The sequence below is a fragment of the Bos mutus genome, chromosome 29, assembly GCF_027580195.1.
Source record: "Bos mutus isolate GX-2022 chromosome 29, NWIPB_WYAK_1.1, whole genome shotgun sequence".
NCBI lineage: Eukaryota > Metazoa > Chordata > Mammalia > Artiodactyla > Bovidae > Bos > Bos mutus.
In genome coordinates this window covers 1,962,733-1,984,379 of record NC_091645.1, presented here as the reverse complement: position 1 = coordinate 1,984,379, position 21,647 = coordinate 1,962,733, and the positions used below count along the sequence as shown (strand labels likewise).

Here is a 21,647-nt window from a genome sequence, read left to right as displayed (position 1 = left end):
TAGATGTAGCCTGTGATTTCAAAATACAAGTGGTGTTAAATGTTCCCAGTAGAGGTTCAGGCAGTTTGCTGAGCAAACCATTATTGCTGCCAGGTTATAATCATACTGCCTTAGGTTATTTGTCCAATTCTAAGTAATGAGGTTCCCATCACCCTCCATTTGGGGTGTGTTTATCTTATGAGACCTTGGGTCAAATTGAACTTAAATTTCATTTGATTGTATTCTCTGCTAAGAATCATTCCTAGAGGAGTTAAACCCAAGATTGATTTTGCTCATATTATTCCTTGTTAAAAGTTTTCACAGGAGAAAAACAAATGGTCTCCCCTTTTAGGTCGATGGGTTGATTTGGAGTGATACCTCCAGCCTGTGACTTTCACAGGTGGAAATGCTATAAAGAGGATGCTGCTGCCTGGATGGCCAGGCCTTTTCCGTTTTCATCCTGAGACCATTTAACAGGTCTTTAAAGGAGCAGCCTTTTGTGACATCCCTTCTAGGATATAATAACAGGAGAGGGAGCGATGAGCATATAGGTAGGGGTTACAAAGGCCAGAGAAAAGAAACAGGGAGTGCCTGCAAAGCGCTGAGCCACAGCTGTCTGTCCTGGCCTGTGATAATGGTTGTTACCTTTGCTGCAATATGATGCATTTCACCAAGATAAAGCCTCCACTACAAATGGGAGCGATTTAATTTTGATGCAACCAAGGGCGAGGTATTCACATGGACTCATTCCCTACTGTGCTCCAACCCTCATCCTTCATGCTTTTATATGTATGATCATAATTTATATTTCCAGTAAGACATACAATGTTGGTATTGTTCCTTACCTAACAGGTGAGGAAAGAGAGGCTGTCCAGTGGCACATGGGAAGTAAACAGTGGGGCTTGGACTGGCATCCACTCTGTTTGATGCTGGTCATCTTAACCGAGATTTGGCTGTAGTTGGCATCATTGCCACAAAGCCCCTTCCCACCCACTCAGGCACAAGGAGTGGCAGACATTGGACCCAGATGGTCCTACCTGGAAACTTCCCGAAGGAGTTGAAGATCCTTGATGCATAGCCTGAAAGCACTCAGTACATTCTTGTTGACTCAATAAATGAGATGAAAGTCAAACTGGGTTTTGAAATAGGTAAGTTTAAGCAGAAGTGAATCTTGGTCAAAGCATGACTGTTTAATTACAGAATGGCTAGAGAGTCTATGATTATATATCTTTTTTAGTCACATCTCTATATTGAAGTCTGAAAAACAAGAGACTTTAATCACTGTCCTAATTTTGTTAAAGTAGTACTTTTTATTTGAAATAACTCTTGTAAGGTTGTCTTACTCGAAGCCTCTCATTTTCATTCATTCTCTCAACTGGTATTTATTAAAGCCTATGTCTAGACACTACAGAGGAGATTTAGGGCTGGAAAGAAAGGCTGGGAGCGGATCACCAAAGGCGCTGGACATCAAGTGAGGTTGAGACTTTGGTCTTAATAGGCTGCGAGGATGACAAATGGATGAGCTGCGTGGCTGGAAGTTGTTGTTATCCCTGTGAGAATGCAGACACTGAGTCAGAGTGGCTATGTGACTTACATAAGATCGAAGAACATCTAAGGGGAGAAACTGAGGTTTAGCCTTGTTCTCTGGGCTCTGGAGTTTTCTCCACTATCCTCCACTGCAGTCTCTCTTACTAAAGGCCACTTAGCAAACAACAGGGGCAGGGTCAAAAAAAAGAGAACTGAAAACTTCGGCCTATTGTCAGGTCTCAGGTAGGTACCATTTACTCAGGTAGAAGATTACAGCTGAAAGACTTTCCTGGTGATCCACTGGTGACTACTTGGCACTTTCACTCCCAGGGCTCAGGTTCAGTTCCTGGTCGGGGAACCAACATCCTGCAAGTCACATGGCACAGCCCCCTGCAACCCACCTACCACCTCCAACAACGAGATTACAACTGAGCAAAAGGGATATAAAAAGAAATGCTTGCCCAGAGGACCAGAGAACTGTTTTGATGATCTCATTTGCTGGAGATTAGTATCAGTATATTGACTCCAATATGAGATTAGGTCACTTAACCTTCACACTAACCTCTTTGGTCTCCTGGTAGAAGTTACATCCTCCCTGGAATTTTCTGCCAGCAGAGTGCTGACCTCCAGACATTGCTATGGAACCAAACTTCTAACAGACCTTTCTTGACAATTGTTACTCAACGTTCCAGGGTTTTTGAAAAAAATTCTAAGGCTTTCCTGAACTTCCATATATTCTAAACTCTGTTTCCAAATTCATCATTGACTTGTTCCATGTAGACAGTCAGGTAAAAGTTTGTAGTTCAGTCACTCAGTGGTGTCTGACTGTTTGTGACCCCATGGGCTGCAGCACACCAGGCCTCTCTGTACCCGCACCATCTCCCAAAGTTTGCCCAAGTTCATGTCCATTGCATCAGTGAGGCCATTCAGCCGTCTCATTCTCTGACACCCTCTTCTTCTTCTGCCCTCAGTCTTTCCCAACATCAGGGACTTTTCCAATGAGTCAACTGTTCGAATCAGATAGTCAAAATACTGGAGTTTCAGCTTCAGCATTAGTCCTTCCAACAATTATTCAGGGTTGATTTCCCTTAAGATTGACTGGTTGGATCTCTTTGCAGTCCAAGGGACTCTCAAGAGTCTCCTCCAACACCACAGTTCAAAAGCATCAATTTTTCGGCACTCAGCTTTCTTTATAGTCCAACTCTCACATCTATACATGACTACTGGAAAAACCATAGCTTTGACTAGACGGACCTTTGTCGGCAAAGTAATATCTCTGCTTTTTAATATGCTGTCTAGGTTGGTCATAGCTTTTCTTCCAAGTAGCATGGGTCTTTTAATTTCATGGCTACAGTTTCCATCTGCAATGATTTTGGAGCCCAAGGAAATAAGGTCTGTCACTGTTTCCATTGTTTCTCCATCTGTTTGCCATGAAGTGATGGGACCGGATGCCATGATTTTGGTTTTTTGAAGACTGAGTTTTAAGCCAGCTTTTTCTCCTCTTTCACCTTCATCAAGAGGCTCTTTAGTTCCTTTTCACTTTCTGCCATTAGGGTGGTGTCATCTGCATATCTGAGGTTATTGATATTTCTCCTGGCAGTCTTGATTCCAGCTTGTGCTACATCCAGGCCAGCATTTTGCATGATGTATTCTGCATATAAGTTAAATAAGCAGGGTGACAATATACAGCCTTGATGTACTCCTTTCCCAACTTGGAACCAGTCCATTGTTCAATGTCCAGTTCTAACTGTTGCTTCTTATCCTGCATACAGGTTTCTCAGGAGGTAGGTAAGGTGGTCTGGTATTCCCATCTTTTTAAGAATTTTCCACAATTTGTTGTGATCCACACAGTCAAAAGTTTTAGCAAAGTTAATGAAGCAGAAATTTTGAGCATTACTTTGCTAGCATGTCAAATGAGTACAATTGTGCAGTAGTTTGAACATTCTTTGGCATTGCCCTTCTTTGAGATTGGAATGAAAACTGACTTTTTCCAGTCCTGTGCCCACTGCTGAGTTCTTCAGATTTGCTGCCTTACTTTCACAGCATCATCTTTTAGGATTTGAAATAGCTCAACTGGAATTCCATCACCTCCACTAGCTTTGTTCGTAGTGATGCTTCTAAGGCCCACTTGACTTTGCACTCCAGGATGTCTGGCTCTAAATGAGTGATCACACCATCATGGTTATCAGGGTCATGAAGATCTTTTCTTGTATAGACCTTCTGTATATTCTTGCCATCTCTTCTTATTATCTTCTGCTTCTGTTAGGTCCATGCCATTTCTGTCCTTTATTGAGCCCATCTTTGCATGAAATGTTCCCTTGGTATCTCTAATTTTCTTGAAGAGACCTCTAGTATTTCCCACGCTATTGTTTTCCTCTATTTCTTTTTCATTCATCACTGAAGAAGGCTTTCTTATCTCTCCTTGCTATTCTTTGGAACTCTGCATTCAAATAGGTGTATTTTTCCTTTTCTCCTTTTCCTTTTGCTTCTCTTCTTTTCTCAGCTGTCTGTAAGGTCTCCTCAGACAACCATTTTGCCTTATTGCATTTCCTTTTCTTGGGGATGGTCTTGATCACTGCCTCCTGTACAGTGTCATGAACCTACATCCATAGTTCTTCAGGCACTCTATCAGATCAAATCCCTTGAATCTATTTCTCACTTCCACTGTGTAATCTTAAGAAGTTTGATTTAGGTCATTCCTGAATGGCCTAGTGGTTTTCCCTACTTTCTTCAATATAAGTCTGGATTTTGTAAGAAAGAGTTCATTATCTGAACCACAGTCATCTCCTGGTCTTGTTTTTGCTGACTGTGTAGAGCTTCTCCATCTTTGGCTGCAAAGAATATAATCAGCCTGATTTCAGTATTGACCTTCTGGTGATGTCCAGGTTTAGAGTCATCTCTTGTGTTGTTGGAAAAGTGTGTTTGCTATGACCAGTGCGTTCTCTTGGCAAAACTCTTTTAGCCTTTGCCCTGCTTCACTTTGTACTCCAATGCCAAACTTTCCTGTTACTCCAGGTATCTTTTGACTTCCTACTTTTGCATTTCAGTCCCTTACAATGAAAAGGACATCTTTTTTGGGCATTAGTTCTAGAAGGTCTTGTAGGTCTTCATAGAACTGTTCAACTTCAGCTTCTTCAGTGTTACTGATCAGGGCATAGACTTGGATTACCATGATATTGAATGGTTTATCTTGGAAAGGAACAGAGATCATTCTGTCGCTTTTGAGATTGCACCCAAGTACTGCATTTCAGAGTCTTTTCTTGACTATGAGAGTTACTCCATCTAAGGAATTCTTGCCCACAGTAGTAGATATAATGGTCATCTGAGTTAAATTTACCCATTCTGGCCCATTTTAGCTCACTGATTTCTAAAATGTCAATGTTCGCTCTTGCCATCTCCTGTTTGACCACTTCCAATTTGCCTTGATTCATGGACCTAACATTCCAGGTTCCTATGCAATATTGTTCTTTACAGCATCGGACTTTACTTTCACCACCAGACACATCCACAACAGGGCACTGTCTCCACTTTGGCTCAGCCTCTTCATTCCTTCTGGAGCTGTTCCTCTACTATTCTCCAGTAGTATATTGGACACCTACCAACATAGGGAGTCCATCTTTCAGTGTCATGTCTTTTTGCCTTATAAAACTCAGATATACTTATTAACTATGTCAGGGACATATCAAGTCCTTCCTTGTTAGCAGTTCAGGTAATTTATAAACCGCATCTCATTTTATAGTCAGAGTGGTCCCATGAAGTAGAGATGAACATTCCCATTTTAGTAGTCAGGAAGGAAACCGAAGCTGAATAAAGCAAGTTTGAGTCACTTGCTCAAGATCATTTAACTGGGAAGTGGGGAAGCTTAGAACCAAACCTAGATCTTTCTTGACTGCTGTCCACTGTCCTTCAGGCTGGTTCTTGGATGGAGAACATCCAGAAACTTACTCATAGAGTCAAGACCCATACTGAAAACACTCACTGTGAAAATAAAAGTAGAACAAAAAGCTTGCAGAATATTTAAATGTAAGGGCAAGAGGGCTTTGGCAATGTATATAAGTATTTTGCATAGAGGCATTCCTTCTGAGACAAGAAGGGGCAGGGCACGGCCTTTAAAAGAATGACACAATTTGAGGATAAACCGATCTGAACCAACCAGGCCCAAGATGGCGGGTGAGCTGACCTCCACTGGACCTTGAGCCTCAGTGTATGCACATTAGCACGCTAAGTGGCACCCCACAGGCATCATGATAGTCCTAAGGCCAGCTATAAAGGTCAAAAAAGTGGACAGTGGCCCAATTCCTAGCAATTCTCACTCCTTCCCCAAAATAGCTATGACAAGGAAAATTCAACAAATCCTCCAAATAATGCTCAGTTTGGCATCTTTGCTCCTATAACTCAGCTTGCTTATTGCATCAGCCAACCACCAGAGATGGCGCCCAAAGAAGGGAGTTTAAATTGCAGACCTGATTGAGAACGGAAGGCACAATGCGTGTTCTCATCCCTGATTGGCTCCCCTTAAGAAATACATGGTTTGCATGAAAGTTCTGCCCTGCCCAATAGCTTGTGTGTATATAAGAGCAGCAAAACCTGAGTCGGGTGCTCAGCCTTTGGAGGTGACTCTACTGGGCCAGCACCAGTTTGAAATAAAGTCTTTTCTGATCCTCCGAGTGCGTGTGGCTTGTCTCTTCCCATGAGCCAAATATCCGCTGTCACACTGCTGTTAACAACTGGGATACCAGTCCTATTCATTAGCTTATGAGATTGCTCACCCCTATAAAAGCAGACAACCCCATGTCCTTATGCCTCTCTTGCCTTCCAAGATGGCCCACACTGTCTGTACAGTGTGTTTCCTCCCCGAATAAACCTTCTTTCACTTCACTGTGGCTCGCTCTTGAGGGAAGCTGGGAACCCACACTTGATGGCTGTCTCAGGGACTCGCCTGAAACCCGGGACTGACCATCTCTAGGGCCCCACTCTCCTTCCTGCAACACTTCTTTCCTTCAACAGTCACTTAGTGGGGGACTACTCTGTGCCAGGCACTCTTCTAGGTGCTGCAAGGGCAGCAGTTCATCAGGTGGAGTCAAAGCTCCTACCTTTGCGAGGCTTACATTCTAGAGAAGACGACAGGCAATAGATAGGTAAACAAGTATGCAAAAGTTAAGACAATAAGAGCAGAAGAAAATAAAACAAGGAGGAGGAGACTTTAGGGGTGGTGGTCTGAGAACGGACGTGCGTGTTCTCTTGAGAGATGGTGTTTGAACTGAGGTCTGTGTGATGAAGCAGGAATCAGCCTTGCAGGTCTGGGGGGAGTGGAGGCAGGTAGGGAGATGGATCCTGGCCAAGGCAAGGGGGAGGACAAAGGCTTAAAGCAGAAACAAGCTTTACGTGTTCAAAGAAAACAAAGAATTGCTGACTGAGTAGCTGGAATCTGGTGACAAGTAATCAGTGTTTTGGAAAATAGAGTTGAATTTGTTAACTATTTGAACTTGTTAAGATTTTGCTTTCAAAAGATTGGCAAGGGGATACAAAAGAGGACAGAACCTCAGAAGAGAAACCCTCTGATAGGATCCAGCAGAATCTAAATGCTAGTGGTCTGGTCTTGGCAGAATTCTTAAGAGATGCATGGATCCCTGTAGGTCTCCTTCAGGTAATGGGGGGTCCCAATGACAATTTAATTGATCATACAGCGGCTCAGTGGCTTAAGACAAAAACGCTATCTACATACCAGATTTGCACTTTTCTGAAGCAGTTTTGCAATGAGATTTAATGTGGCCCTGAACCCACTGGGAACTGAAAAGCAAGTATAAACCCTTATAGATGCTTTTCCAGTGAATGGAATAGAACAGGAGACAATTAAAAGAATAAAATCATTCTTAAGCTTGTTCAAGTATTTTGGTTAAGTGCCGGAGTCATTTTACTTGAAGTAGTGCAAAGTAAAATTGAATAAGAAAAGAAGCGCTCTGTCTTTGTGGTTAAGAATGAGGATTCCTGAGTCAGAAAACTTGCTCGAGATTCAGAGCTCTCACTAACTGTGTAACCTCTGCAAGTTGCTTGGTCTTTTTTGTTGTTGTTGTTGCAGTAAAATTGCTTTACTGTGTTGTGTTAGTTTTTTATATACAAAAAGTAAATCAGCTATATGTATAATGAGTACATATATCCCCTCCTTCCACCCCCGCCTCCCATAAGTCACTTGGTCTTTCTGAGACTCCATCTCTTCTTCGTCTGCCAAATGGGGATGATAATAGTATTTATAATTTAGGAGCAATATTTTAGAATTGCCAGGATTCAATGAGATGTTGCAGGTAAAGTGCTCAGCATATTACCAACCACATGGAGAATAACTCAGGAAATGGCATCAGTTGTTAGCTATTTTAGAAAAATGTGTGACTGTGTGAGGAAGACAGAAAAAAAAAAAAAAAGAAAGTGGTTCTGAACACGGCCGTTGCCTAATCATGGCTAAGCACTGTGGTATCTGACAAGATGCTGCTTCTTCCTGGGCTTTAGTTTCCTCATCTGCAAACCCGAGGGATGTCAGGCCAGGTAGTAAAGGCCCTCAGATGCATCCGGCCTTGAACATCTACTGTTTGAATAAGTTCATCACAGAAACCTGGTGTTCAGTTTTGATCTAAAACTATGTGACCATTGATCCTGACTTGCCTAAGACTGAGGGGTTTCTTGGGATGTAGAACTGGGATTTTCAGTGCTAAAAACCAGGATTTCTTGGGAAACAGTTGCTCACTCTCCAAAAGTGTTGCTTCCAAGAGGAGGCAAAGGCAGTGGAGAGGAAGCTCTGGTTAAATGATATTTGACTGGCATTCTCTTAGCATTAGGGGCTTCCCTGGTGGCTCAGAGGTTAAAGCGTCTGCCTGGAATTCAGGAGACCTGGGTTCAATCCCTGGGTCTGGAAGATACCCTGGAGAAGGCAATGTCACCGCACTCCAGTACTCTTGCCTGGAGAATCCCATGGAGGGAGGAGCCTGGTAGGCTACAGTCCATGGGGTCGCAAAGAGTCAGATACAACTGAGTGACTTCACTCTCACTCTCTCTTAGCATTACCTATCGGTCACTTTATTAGGTTCAAGTACTTGCTTGCACCGTGGGCCCGGTCCCTTTTCTGAGCCTGACGGGAGTGGAGAGAGGACTTTTCCCATCGCCACCCACCATGCTGTTTCATGACATGTAAAAATGCTTCCATGTTAAAAGTGAAGAGAGTGCCTTGCAGAGCTGACTGATTGAGTGCTCGTAAGCAGAAAGGTATTATTTTCTTTCCATTTCCAACAATAAATAATACAGAATTTCAAGGTTTCCCAGAAGATGTTCTGAAATAACTTTGGAATAGGACTGGGGTCCTTCTTTCCTGTGTGATTTTGTTACCAAGTCCAAACTTGCACTGATCTCTGCGTGACAGGACAATAAATCAAGAGGTGAGATGTTGGTGCTTTATGTGGAAAGCAGCAGACTGAGAAGATTGTGAACTTGTGTGCAAAAGAAGCCTCTTACTCCAGCCGGAATTCAAGCATCCCTTGAACTAATAGGAGAAGGGGTGTGGCTGGTTGTTGCAAACTTCTTGGTATAGGAATCCTTTGTTCTTGCAGCTGTCCATGTAGGTCGGGTCATGTGTTCTTACAATTATTCAGCAAGACAAATGTTACTCTCTGTTCAATAGCTTTTTATCTCTATATGAAAGGAAAAGTGTTATACCTTTAAAGGTCAGAGCCTTTAGAATGGACTATCCTGTATATTTCAGGCTATAGGCAACATTCTTAACATGTAGCAAAAGCAACAGAATACAATGTTAAGTAAAAGCAACAGATGTGATATGGAGTCAGATTTGTTCTTCACTATTACACCTTCCCTGTCTCATCTTAATACCATGAAAGGTCCTCTCTTCCTTGTCTAGCTGACAAACTGCTTGTTTCAACCAAGAAACTCTATGCTGAGACGGCTTCCCTTGCTTTCCCAGGTAGCGTTCAAGGCGGACTCCTCTGTGCCCCCATGTTGCCTTTCTTCATAATTCTACCTGCTTCTCCAACATTTTGCTAAGTCACTTCAGTCGTGTCCGACTCTGTGCAACCCCATAGACGGCAGCCCAGCAGGCTTCCCCATCCCTGGGATTCTCCAGACAAGAACACTGGAGTGGGTTGCCATTTCCTTCTCCAATGCATGTAAGTGAAAATTGAAAGTGAAGTTGCTGAGTCGTGTCCGACTCTTCGCGACCCCATGGACTGCAGCCTACCAGGCTCCTCCATCCGTGGGATTTTCCAGGCAAAAGTACTGAAGTGGGGTGCCATTGCCTTCTCCTCCAACAGTTTAGTTATAATTATTTATCCACTGCCAGTACCGTCAGCATTCTCAGAAGGCAAGTACCCTAGTTGCAAGCAGCCCTGGGACAGGAATAGTAGTTCACATAATATTAAAAAATCAGAGCCCAGAATGGCTGATGAGACAGTGGAATGTATCCTTCCCTCTGTCCTGTCTGCTGCTCTGGTTTTTAAATGCAGAACCTTTTAGTGATTTTCTTTCCATGGGAAAAATGAAACTCATTACTCTAATTTCAAACCTTAGTCTATCTAGCATGAGTTCCAGGTTTTCTAGGGCCAGGGTACCAATGTGACTCACAAGAATGAAAATTGCAGCAAAATTAAATAATCCTGTTGAATGGATACTAAGCCAGGCGCCAGTTCCATGACACATAGCATTGACATGTACAAGTACTAATTATCCACTAATTACAACCACAGCAGAATTGAGCTCATTTTCACTGAGAAAGAAGGAATGACACAGTGTTGTGAATGGTTTAAAAATCCACTGTCAGAGTCTGTATGCACAGCCATTTGTTCAGAAGATACTGAATTTCTCAGTGTCAGCCAAGACAATGACATTTTCTTTTAACCTGGGTGGCACGTTTACTTGGCTTGCTGGTTTTTAAATCAGTGTCTCATCTTACTCATCCACTACAAACTGGTAGCCCCAAAGAGGGGATGCTGAATTGCTGAAAATGTAGAAGAAACATCTTAACGATTCTGCTTCTGGCCTCTTTGCCGGGTGGCATGGGAGGGAAAGTCAACCTTGGGATGACAAGAGAAGGAGTAAGACAGAAAGCTGAACATGGCCGGGCAGCTGACCCAGTGCCAGAGGCAGCCCTGAGTTTCCAGGTTACTCCACTTCAGGTCGGCCCTCACTGTTCCCACACCTGAAACAGGAGGAAAGCCTAGGCACGCTTCCGCCACCTCTCCAAGGGAACCTGTAAGAGGAAAGCCTAGCAAATGACTACGGTATACCAGCTTAAGGGCACACATTTGAAAGTCATACAGAGCTAGCTAGTGGCAATGTAACTCTTAATAAATGACATGCCTTTACCTTTATGTTGATGTTTTTAATAAACATGGAATAATCAAGATCTAGAGACAGATGCTACAGTGGTCTTCAAGGCTGCCCACCTCCCCACAATCCCCACACCAGCGCCCCCCTGTAGAATCAGTATTTACTGCTCTCTGATTTTTCCCCAGCTTTTATCGTTTCAGTGATTCACTTACTTGCCAAGTCTATCAGGTTTCTTGTGTTTTGATTTGTTTTTCATTTTCTGAACAAGAAACTCAAATGGCACCCAAGTCACTCTGTCACTAAGACGTGGCTGAGCTACCCCACTAGTACACCCCTGTTACTAGATTATCGGTTGCATTTTGGAAGGATCAACAGGTTAGCGTCCACCCGGGAGTGCAGTCCTACAAGGGCCTGTGACTCCTCTCCCATTTCGCTCTTCACTTCGGCGCGCCTGGTGGGTCCCGAGGAAACAGGGCTTGGCTGCTTTGTCCAGGCCCCTCTCTGTTTGTCGCAGCCCCCCGCCACTCTTTTATTGTTCTTTGGAAAGTGAAACATGGGCTGAACCCGCTCTGGCAGGTTGGCAGTTTCTGCTTCTATGTGACAGATTCTTGGATAAATAACATAACTTAGTTAAACAAAAAGTAAAGCAAAAAAGAAATAAAATACACGTTGGAAAGAGTCAAGAAAAACTCATTAGCATTGGCAATCTGCCATCTCCCCCCATTAACCTCAATTAACCACGCAGACTGCAGACTCTGACATATAATACCAAAAAATGTGGCTTTGTGAACTTGTAATATTGTATGTTGAAAACCCAAAATACTAATTATCACAGCACATAATTTCATTTTAAATTTATTTGGAAGCTTTTCCCCAAAGGCACGGAAGCTTTTGTAAGTCATAGTATAATGCTGAATGCTCCTCTCAAGTGTGTGGACCATTCCCTGCTTTGGGTGGTACTACACATATGTGTCCACACACACTGCCATGCACACTTTCTGTCGGATAGTTCATTCATCCAATAGACTAATATATATTGATCACCATCCATAGTCCTTTGAAAGCTATAAAGATTAGCATAGGCTCTTAAAAGCTATTCCTTTAATGAACATTAAATGAATGAAAATATAGTGGCCCTGGAGAAGCCAAACTCTGTGAAGAAAACAAACATGCAAATAAAATACAAAGTGATGAAGCTATAATGGAATCATTCATAAATTTCTCTACAAAAGAACAGAGGGAATATTCAACTCCTCCCTGAATTGATAAGGCATTTTTTTTCCTCAAGGAGTTAGAAAGGATTCTAATTCATCGTTTATTTCCACTTATATTTTTAAAGGAAAAAAATAGCATATATTACCTGTAGCATGGAAAAAGTTAATTGCTTCCTCATTAAATCGCTACTATGTTTACAGAGGAAGAAACTGAGGCACATAACATTTTTAAAGGCTTGCACAAAGTTGCTGCATTTATTGATAAATGATTAACTACAAATTTCATTACCCTTGCAAGAGATGGTAGGGCTCCCCAGAAAAGAGGAGCACCATAAACTTCCATTAATTCAGACTGATTTTGAGGCAGATTTTACAGAGGTCGAAAATGCATATTCTAGAATATTTCAGGAAATGCGGGTTTCCTGCTTTCAAATACACACTTCAGGTTAATGCTACTATTAACAAAATGTTGCCAAACAAAAGACCTGCTTGGACAGACTCTAATGAATAGTTAACGTAGGCCATTTGCAATTAGAAGATCAAAATGGGAGTTGTTAAAATTAAAGTGCTTTGCAAATGGTTTGTCTGGAGTACATTAAATATTCTCCTGGGACCTTTCCACCCTATTAATTTACCTGGGTAGTACAAAGGTAAACTTCAACCAGCCACAGAACTATTACAGATTCTCAGATTGCGAGAATGAAAAATAATGAGGTTTTATAGTGTATAAAAATGTAGGACAAAAGGAAACGATTGAATTATGTGAAAATTAACTGGAAAATGTGTGATATTTTTTAAAAAGTGTTGTCAGTCTTCTGATAACTTTGAAAGCTCTCCATAACAAGTGATGTTTTTCCCAGATTTTTTTAATTGGGTTTCAAAACATGGCTCCAACCTAAGACCTTGTAGAGCAAAGATGATCTTAAAGGACTGCATGCCTGCAGAGGACCTGTGTGTTTTCAAGACTTTGCACATCCTCTGAGTAATTTGCACTTTACCCATCCTCCTGATTTTATCTGTCATGTGAAACCAGATGTAGAGAAAATTATTTGCAGTGAAATCATTTCTACGGGGAGTGCAGTGGTTGTTTTTCACACCTCTGGAGTATGGCAGAGACGAAACAACTCTGTGGTGTTCATTTGAATAAGCAGAAGCAAACTGCAGCTTTTAGTTTCTTGGCTAAAAGCAACTATTACATTTTCAAACATTGTCAGAGGTGACCAAACTAGAGACAATAAGGTTTTCCTTTACAGTGTAATCAGAAATAGCATCCCATTGCTCCTTGGGTTTTTAATAAAAGTAAAAAATAATGCACTGCTTTTATAGATGCTGTTCCTATTTTTAAGAACAGCATCTGCTACGTGCAAGGCACTGTGCCAAACAGTTCATCTGGATCACTTCTAACCAAAAGCCTATTAGGGAGTTATTACATCCCCACGTCAGACCTGATGAGACTGAGATCAGAGAAGTGCTGTCATCTGTCCTTGGTCACACAGCTAAGAAATAGCAGAGCCAAGTTTTAAACCTAGATTTCCCTTTTGCATTAACCTTCTGTCTCATGATTCTTAGCTACAGGTGTGACATTTTAACTTCCTCCAACGTCTCTGTTAGAATCTGATTCACCGTTAAGGGCCCAGGACAAATTCAACTTATTCCCTCATCTTTTCTAATTGTACAATTCAGCAATCTTTCTTTCTTCAGGCTACCCACAGTCGTGCAAGGCATGTATTAGCTCACACCTAATGTCACAGTTATTTGCACGCCTGTCTGTCTTGCTTTGGAGAAGGAAAAAGAAACCCACTCCAGTATTCTTGCCTAGAAAATTCCATGGATAGAGGAGCCTGGTGGGCTACAGATACGACTGAGCGACTTCACTTAAATTGTTAGTTCCTTGAGGGCAAATATGGGAGCTTACTGTTGTAAGATGCTGTTGTATCCTCGTGGCTCTTGCCACTGTATCTCCTAGAAAAATATGCTTTTTTTGGGAAAGAGGTCACATCGTGGGGTTTAACACTCTGCTATAAGGATCCCGGGGCTTCCCTGGTGGCTCAACACTAAAGAATCTGCCTGCCAATGCAGGAGGTGAGGGTTTGATCCCTGAGTCAGGAAGATCCCCTGGAGGAGGGCGTGGTAACCCACTCCAGTAATCTTGCCTGAGAAATCCCGTGGACAGAGGAGCCTGGCAGGCTACAGTCCATGGGATCAGAGAGAGTCGGACATGACTTAGGGACTAAACCGCAGCGAGGATCGTGAGGGCCAGGAGATGCTAGGCGAGGAGCAGCAGTGTGAGAGAGTGTGCCAGGGCCAGGACGCCAGGTTGTGACTGGGATGATCCAGAGTTAGGGGGACACGCCAGGCCTGCAGCAGAGCTGAAGTCAGAAGAAGCCCAGCAGCCAGAGCTCAGTCGTTTTCCCTGAGAGTTCACGACAGAACCGTGCAGAGTTCAGAGGAAGACATGCCGGAGGCCATGGGCCAGGTGCCTCACTTTACTGACCTTTCATTGTTTTGTATTATAAAGTCAAGTGTTGTTTATTCTGGGGAAATGAAATGATTTAGATAAGCCAGAAAACCTGACTACCACAACCCCAATACCCACTGGGGCTTTCTTGGTGGCTCAGATGGTAAAGAGTCTGCAATATGGAGACGGGGGTTGGATCCCTTGGTTGGGAAGGTTCCCTGGAGAAGGAAATGGCAGCCCACTCCAGTACTCTTGCCTGGAGAATCCCATGGATGGGGGGGCCTGGTGGGCTACAGTCCATGGGGCCTCAAAGAGTCGGACATGACTGAACGACTGACACTTCCACTTTCGCAATACCCCTTGATAATATCTTTATATACAGTGATTCTCACCTCTGGCTGACTACTGCAATCATCTGGAGCATCTGAAAAATCCCTAGGCCTCTACCCATACTACATGATTCAGAATGTGTGGCCATGGGACCCTGGCATCAGTCAAGCTCCTCAGAATTCAGCGTGAGGCGCATATCCTCAGGGTCTGGGAGGGCCTGCGTCTCTGTGTTTCTGACCGAGCTCCCAGCTGGTGTTGATGCTGCTCTGCCATGCCACACTTTGCTACTCACTCTCCTCTCAATAAAATTTAGCAATGCTTGGATGAAGGATTTCTCACGAATAAATCTTTGAACAAGTTGTTAATATTGAAAGTGCAAGCATCAGTTTCTCTGTCAGATAATAGGGTAAGAAATAGAAATTTTACAATTTTTGTTGCCCCAATATTTAGACTCTAGTGTTGGAAATTTCGAGATGGCCAGGAAGCAAGATTAGACCACTGGACACATATGATACCCCAGGGGTGATTCTTGGAGCTAATAATAAGAGTAACATTTTTGAGCTTTTTCTTTTCTTTTTTTTTCCATTATTTTATTTTATTTTTTAACTTTACAATATTGTATTGGTTTTGCCATATATCAACATGAATCTGCCACAGGTATACACGTGTTCCCCATCCTGAACCCTCCTCCCTCCTCCCTCCCCATACCATCCTTCTGAGTCATCCCAGTGCACCAGCCCCAAACATCCAGTATCGTGCATCGAACCTGGACTGGCGACTCATTTCATATATGATATTATACATGTTTCAATGCCATTCTCCCAAATCATCCCACCCTCTCCCTCTCCCACAGAGTCCACAAGACTGTTCTATACATCAGTGTCTCTTTTGCTGTCTCGCATTTTTGAGCTTTTAATGTGTCAGGATTAACTTAAAACTCAACATTCAAAAATCTAAGATCATGGCATCCAGTCCCATCACTTCTTGGCAAACAGACAGGGAAAAAATGAAAACAGTGACAGACTTTATTTTTTGAGCTCCAAAGTCACTGAGGATGGTGACTGAAGTCTTAAAATTCAAAGACGCATGCTCCTTGGAAAAAAAGCTATGACAAACCTAAACAGCATATTTAAAAACAGAGACATCACTTTGCCAACAAAGGTCCATCTAGTCAAAGCAAGGATTTTTCCAGTAGTCATGTACAGAGGTGAGAGTTGGGCCATAAAGAAGGCTGAGCGGCGAAGACTTGATGCTTTCGAACTGTGGTGCTGGAGAAGACTCTTGAGAGTCCCCTGGACAGCAGCGAGATCAAAGCAGTCAATCCTAAAATAAATCAACCCTAAATATTCATCGGAAGGACTGATGCTGAAACTGAAGCTCCAATACTTTGCCTACCTGATGTGAAGAACTGACTTATTGGAAAAGACCCTGATGCTGGGAAAGATTGAAGGCGGGAGGAGAAGAGGACAGAGGGTGAGATGGTTGGATGGCATCACTGACTCAGTGGACATGAGTTTGAGCGAACTCCAGGAGATGGTGAAGGACAGGGAGGCCTGGAATGCTGCAGTCCATGGGTTCACAAAGAGTCAGACACGACTGAGCGACTGAATAACAACAGATGTGCTAGGAACTGAGTGAAGCATTTTAAATTAACTATTAGGGCATAGCAACCCACTCTAGTATTGTTGCCTGGAGAATTCCATGGATAGAGGAGCCTGGTGGGCTACAGTCCATGGGGTCACAAAGAGTCAGACACGACTGAGAGACTAAGCACAGCCCAGCATTTAATTTAATAAGCCTCATTTTACTTAAAGAAGCTAAATAATTTGTTAAAAACAGAAAGCTGCCTTGGGCTGGTATTGAGTTGTGAAGCAAGGCAGTCTGATGCCAGAACTTAGGACAGGTTACTTGATGGTATATGATGCGCCTCAGGCTAGATAATCTTTACAACCCATCCATATAATGTAATTTAAATTGCCAGCCACTTCCTTATTTTGATCATCCAATATTCAGAATTCTGCAAAAAAAAAAATATCTTGGCAGAAAGAGAAAGGGGTGGCGGGCGCCATATTGCACATCTGAACACACACATCAGTGGTGTGTTAATGGCACCTAAAATGGCATCATTGCATGCGACATCCCTAATGTTGGTTCACCATCTGCAGCTTAATTTCTCTGAAGAAATCCAATATGGCATTCAAGGTTTAGCTAAATCACCTAGAGACTTCCTCAGGTGTATAAATACTTCTTCATCTAGGCTGAATCATGAGGCTGAGCCGAAGGGCTGTGTGAGCCCGGGAGGGAAAGAGCCATGAGGATTGGTAATGAGGCGAGGAACTGAGGGAAGGACAGATGGGCCTGGTAAGTATCCAGGTATTCTGACAGAACGGGGCTCATACACAGCATCTCTCAGTTCAGTTTAGTCATTCAGTCGTGTCTGACTCTTTGCGACTCCATGAACCACAGCACTCCAGGCTTCCCTGTCCATCACCAACTCCCGGAGTTCACCCAAACTCATGTCCATTGAGTCCTAAGTATATGTGTGTGTACACGTGTATGTATGTGTGCATATGTGGGTATATGTGGCAGGACCACCTGGTATAAGAATTACTCAGAGGAGGCAGCCGTTGGAAATATTCTTAACCATACAGCCTCAACTGTACTCCTCCCTTGTTAGCTACTGTCTTATCTTTCACCCTGATGACAAGTTGCTGCTGGTGCTACTGCTAAGTCGCTTCAGTCGTGTCCGACTTGCAACCCCATAGACGGCAGCCCCCCAGGCTCCACCGTCCCTGGGATTCTCCAGGCAAGAACACTGGAGTGGGTTGCCATTTGTCTTGACCCAAATCCCTTAATCGATTTTGTCTGTAATGAGTGGTACAGAGAGGGAACAGGGTTTGCTTGAATCTCAGAACTCTCCCTCCAGGCTGCAGACAGGTCCATCTGTCCTCTAAGGCTGATGGAGGTGCAACGTATGTACCAGCGTCAGCACTTACCTTCATAAGCTGGCTTTCCCCCTTTGCTACCTGTGGCAGCTATGGAATCCAAAGAGGGAAGTGTTTCTGGCAGAAGAGCACTGCCTGCAACTTCCCTGCTACCCACTCCAGTGTTCTTGGGCTTCCCTTATGGCTCAGCTGGTAAAGAAGCCACCTGCACTGTGGGAGACCTGGGTTCGATCCCCGGGTTGGGAAGATCCCCTGGAGATGGGAAAGGCTACCCACTCCAGTATTCTGCCCTGGAGAATTCCATGGACTGTATAGTCCATGGGCTCACAAAGAGTTGGACACAGCTGAGTGATTTTCACTTTAATTTTAACTTTTCAAGGCAGAATTGGGAAATGCTATCCATTGGCTTGCAAAGAAAAACAAGTGAAACTTACCTGTGATGGAAAACCAACAGCTGTGAACCATATTGGACACACAGCGTCTTCATACTTATGTTTAAGATGCACTCTCACATATGCAGCTTAAAACTTGTATTAGCATTTTGGAAATCACTATTTATAAAGAAACATCCAAGTTGCAGGCTTAAAGCTCCACCAGTGATTTTCCCTATCAGATTTTCTGAAGGAAATTTAATAGCAGCACTGTGCACCTAATTGAGTAACTCCAAATCTTATATCAGATAAAACAGCTCCTACTTAAGAAAATACCCTGATGGGGCCAGTTCCCAGAATCCTTTTGTTAACCTCCCTCATAACTGGTGTTGTATATGCTTTTGTCTTTCTGGTTGTTCTTTTCTTTTCAAAGAAACATCATATAGTCCAAACACACATTATTTAGTCTTTTTTTAAGCAAACCTAATGCATGTCTTCACTTAAGCTTTAATTTTTTTTCTACAATACTGAAATTTGCATTTACTGAGTCCCTTTCATTCTCTCCAAATTCAGTGAATAGTCTTATGTCTGCATGTAAATACTACAGGGAATAAGGCTTTCTAATGGGCTGAAATGAGATGTAGAAATAGTTTCTGTTACAGAGTCCAAGTTCTTACTGCTCGATACAGGTTAGACCAATAAATCAAAAGATGAGTTGTTGCAACAAGGAATGGTGACTTTATTTGGATAGCCAGCAGACTCAGAAGATGGTGGACTAATGTCCTCCTAAGTACTGTTTTACCTGAGTTAGAAATTGTGTTTATTTTAAAAGAGGAAGGGTTGTGGCTGGTTGGTGTGAACTGCTTGGTGCTGGATTCTTTGTTCTTGTACCTGTCCACAGAAGTCTAGTCACAATGTTCTTATAAAGCTCCAACAAGACAATTGTTACTTTCTTTTATATAGTGTATTAATCTCTAGATGAATGTAAAAGTGTTATATCTTTAAGGGTCAAAGCCTTGAGAATGGACTATCAGGTTTATTTCAGGTTGTAGGCAACATTCTTTTACAAAGGTGCAGAGCCCTGGAGCCAAAGGCATAGATCCAGTATGGAGTCAGGTTTGTTCTCTGTTTCTAGAAGTTAGAATTTTGTAGAAGAGACAGCAAACATGAAAATAACTAGCTTTTTTTCCCCTACTTAAAAACATGCATTCATAGACAACTGATGTTTTTACTTTGCTCATTTTGAGAAATAGACATGTGGGTATTAAGTGTTAATTTCATGAATAAATAAAAACCAGAACACAACCCCTCTTGCTTTACCTGGGTGACCTTCCCGTGTCCTACACAGCTGGACTCAGTTTCATCAAGGAGAAAGTGGGGTCCAGTGAGGGAGCCGGAAAGGAAGAATGATTGCTTTTAATGTTTCTGTATTACTGTAGACTCTTTACATTGAAAAGAGACTTTAGGACATGGCTAGATGAGGAAACAGTTCTAGAGAAGAAAAAATAAAAGATGTGACCTCTCTAATCTCATAACCGGTCACTGGCAGAGCTGAAACTGGGTTGCAGGTCTTCTGGTTCCTGGTTGGGTGGCTTTGCCACAGCTCTGCGTTCTTATCTGCTATGAAGACAGTCGAAAAGCTTCAGAGTCAGAGTCCCTGGGTGCAGGTCTTGGCTGACCTTGGGCAAGTTATTTCTCATTTCTTCCTCAGTTTCCAGAGTCAAAATAGCTCCTATTTCTCTGAACTCTTGTTCACTTAAATGAGATCGTGTATGCCAGCTGTTTGGTGCTAGTGTTTGGCACATAGTACTCAATAAATGTTGGATACTACTGCATTATTATTTACCTACCTTTCTCCATGAATTCATTAGAAACCAGGACATGGGAGGACTATGGAATGAGCACAGAGTTGCTGTGTCTAACATTAAAAATCTTTAACCAACTTCTGAAAATAAATAAAGTCTATCAGGAATGGTTTTAGTGACCTCCAACTATCAGCACGGAAGAGTGTCCAAAAATTGGGAAAACATTAAAATTATTCAAAGAATAGAAGAAAGCATTCAGATAACCTTACTTCTATGCTTAGGAGCTATGTGACCACTCTGTATAAGGCAATACTGAGAGTCCTGGGGGACTGACCACTCCGTATAAGGCAATACTGAGAGTCCTGGGGGACTGACCACTCCGTATAAGGCAATACTGAGAGTCCTGGGGGACTGACCACTCCGTATAAGGCAATACTGAGAGTCCTGGGGACTGACCACCCGTATAAGGCAATACTGAGAGTCCTGGGGACTGACCACTCCGTATAAGGCAATACTGAGAGTCCTGGGGACTGACCACTCCGTATAAGGCAATACTGAGAGTCCTGGGGACTGACCACTCCGTATAAGGCAATACTGAGAGTCCTGGGGGACTGACCACTCCGTATAAGGCAATACTGAGAGTCCTGGGGGACTGACCACTCCGTATAAGGCAATACTGAGAGTCCTGGGGGACTGACCACTCCGTATAAGGCAATACTGAGAGTCCTGGGGGACTGACCACTCCGTATAAGGCAATACTGAGAGTCCTGGGGGACTGACCACTCCGTATAAGGCAATACTGAGAGTGCTGGGGGACTGACCACTCCGTATAAGGCAATACTGAGAGTCCTGGGGGGACTGACCACTCCGTATAAGGCAATACTGAGAGTGCTGGGGGACTGACCACTCCGTATAAGGCAATACTGAGAGTCCTGGGGGACTGACCACTCCGTATAAGGCAATACTGAGAGTCCTGGGGACTGACCACTCCGTATAAGGCAATACTGAGAGTCCTGGGGGACTGACCACTCCGTATAAGGCAATACTGAGAGTGCTGGGGGACTGACCACTCCGTATAAGGCAATACTGAGAGTGCTGGGGGACTGACCACTCCGTATAAGGCAATACTGAGAGTGCTGGGGGACTGACCACTCTGTATAAGGCAATACTGAGAGTGCTGGGGGACTGACCACTCCGTATAAGGCAATACTGAGAGTCCTGGGGGACTGACCACTCCGTATAAGGCAATACTGAGAGTGCTGGGGGACTGACCACTCCGTATAAGGCAATACTGAGAGTGCTGGGGGACTGACCACTCCGTATAAGGCAATACTGAGAGTCCTGGGGGACTGACCACTCTGTATAAGGCAATACTGAGAGTGCTGGGGGACTGACCACTCTGTATAAGGCAATACTGAGAGTGCTGGGGGACTGACCACTCCGTATAAGGCAATACTGAGAGTGCTGGGGGACTGACCACTCCGTATAAGGCAATACTGAGAGTCCTGGGGGACTGACCACTCTGTATAAGGCAATACTGAGAGTGCTGGGGGACTCTATCGATGTTACCCTCATTCAAACAAGTTTTGCTTGATACCTTCAATGTACCAGGTTCTATATTAAATATCAGAGACACAGGATAAATAAGATCTATTAACTACCTTTTGCTTATATCCTGTTTGGGAAGATTGATT

The 21,647-nt window shown here is 43.2% G+C and overlaps 1 protein-coding gene across 2 annotated transcripts in view; it reads left to right on the top strand.

Moving 5' to 3' along the window:
* FAT3 (FAT atypical cadherin 3) overlaps positions 1-21,647 on the top strand; it is an 801,625-nt gene that overhangs the window by 522,195 nt on the left and 257,783 nt on the right. The window lies entirely within an intron of this gene.